The sequence below is a fragment of the Papaver somniferum genome, chromosome 2 (assembly GCF_003573695.1).
Source record: "Papaver somniferum cultivar HN1 chromosome 2, ASM357369v1, whole genome shotgun sequence".
Taxonomy (NCBI): Eukaryota; Viridiplantae; Streptophyta; class Magnoliopsida; order Ranunculales; family Papaveraceae; genus Papaver; species Papaver somniferum.
In genome coordinates this window covers 17,077,518-17,079,908 of record NC_039359.1, presented here as the reverse complement: position 1 = coordinate 17,079,908, position 2,391 = coordinate 17,077,518, and positions in this window count along the sequence as shown.

Below are 2,391 nucleotides of genomic sequence, written 5' to 3'. Positions count from 1 at the left end.
TTAGAGTTACTTGATTTGGGCAACAAAAGTATATCAAGTACTTTTGTAAATACCTTCTATCTCTTAATTCTTTCAGAGATACGTAACAACCACATACATATGCTGCATTTCAAGTCCTTTTGAAATTACCAAGCTAACTAAGTAGCGGAACTCTATAACGTTAATTACAAGAGAACAATTCCAGGGCTTTGTGAGAAACCTCGCGCCACAAGGAGAGTCGTTGTACTTTAAGACTACTTTCTTCTCATTATTCTTTATGACAAATTAATTATGTATGTCCTATAGGCTTTACACTTGGTTGGTTAGAACTACCACACCAAATACCTGTATATTTGCCAAAGAACTAAGTTCTACCTGGATTGTGTAGGCCAAATATATGCTATTTATTTGAAATTAATCAAAATAAAGCATGGTTTTATATCATTGTGCTCTACTTATGGAGCAACTATTTATGGATTGTATCATCAACGTGCATGCATGATCCTTCCATTGACTCATGTGCATTCTCATAATCCGTTAGGATTTCATTGTTCTCTAGAATCGTTTAAAACTTCGGAGCGTCCTCCAGTATTGATTCATGGAAATAGTCAGAGACAATCAAATGAGATGATTTCATCAATAATACAAATTAGGTTGTGCCTTACACATCTACTTCCTTTCTAGGTGAGCATTGATCGAACTTGGTGGTCTCTCCATCTTCCTTTATGGAGCCACGACCTCAACTACACTTCTACCAAGTGTTGTTGCAACACCTTAGTCTATGGTGTACCCCATACTGAGGATTTCTAACCTTGTAGGAATATTTGCAGCTGGTATGTGTGATCTTGTCAATTTAGCGACATCAGTGTACATTCTGAAAATTGATTATTCTTTGTCACTTCACATTTACATTTGTGGAGTACAATAATCAATATGAGACACAGTGGGAACACACCACGACAATTCATGTTGTTCTCTTAGAAAATACTTTTTCTTATCTCCCCCTAACGACGGGAAGACTGTCTCATTAAAGTGATAATCTGCAAATCTTGCGGTAAGAGACCTCCTGCCAAAGGTTTTAAAATGCGGATAATAGTTGAGAGTAAATATCCAACAAAATTACTTAATCATTTTCGTGACCCATCATAATACGATGTGGACTCGTAATGGCACATATATAGTGCAACTAAAAATGCATAAGAACACAAATGTCAGGCTTAAATTCAGTTACCAACTGGTACGCAGAAAAGGTTGACTAATATTGGGTTCTAAAACGAATTAAGTAAAGATGCGCGTAATTAATATTGCATATCCCCAAAGCAATAAAAGGTAGATTGGTACGCATAACCTATTCCTTAGACACCATCTGTAACCTTTGATAGTAGCCTCTGCGAGACCATTGGGTATAAGATGCTCTATATTGATCTTATTAAACATGCAATATTCATCAAGTCCTTTTGATGTAAATTCTCTAGCATTAACAAGGGTGGTTATCCTTTGCACTTTTCATTGTGTAATATGTGCTAGGAGTTTTCAAACGCAATTTTTTTGGGAATTATAACTAGTCCAAAATGTCAAAACATTCACCAGATCCATCAATCACTTTAATGGTCAGCATTCTGCATGAATATTTTTCTAAAATTTCACCTTGTTTTCTTTGTAATATAGAATTTTTACCATTTGCATCTTAGGATGGTCTCGATCCTGTTTTACTGAAGACTTTGTAAAAATGAGTGATATGCTTTCTTACCTAAAAGCATAATGGGAAGGGGAACACTTATTGAGATATATGCCGTCACTTTGCATTCTGTCAATCTTTTTCCCATTTTCGTTATCTCAAATAAAGTGATATTTGTATGATTTCTTTCAAAACAATTATCATGTCACAACCAAAGTTTCTTTATGGTTATACCCAAAGCCTTTATGAGTCAGTTTCCAACATTTCATCGTCGGAGTCAATATGGATTCAATAATCCAAATATTATAGTGAATTACATTGCACTAGATTGACTCATTAGTTTCTCTAAAATATATTTCCTTCCAAATATATTAGAGACTATAAAAGATGCAATCAATTACATTCTCATCATTTTGATGTTCCACATGATATCCATTTGCACGGATTACTTGGGAATTTAACAAGGAGTGATTATGTCTTGGTACATCTAAAGATTTTGCGACGTCTTTGTTCTATCTTGAAAAAAATGAGCAATGCTGCGCTCGATAAGATAGTCAATTGGCCAGGCAAAGTTCTTGTTGCCATTAAAGTTGATGTGAAAATTGGTTGTTACAATGATACACGTACACATTACATTGTATATACCAACACCTATGACCAGGTGCATTTCCAACTCTTTTATTTATGATGGGAGCTAGAATTACATTTTAGTTGATCCCATGTTCAATTGATAC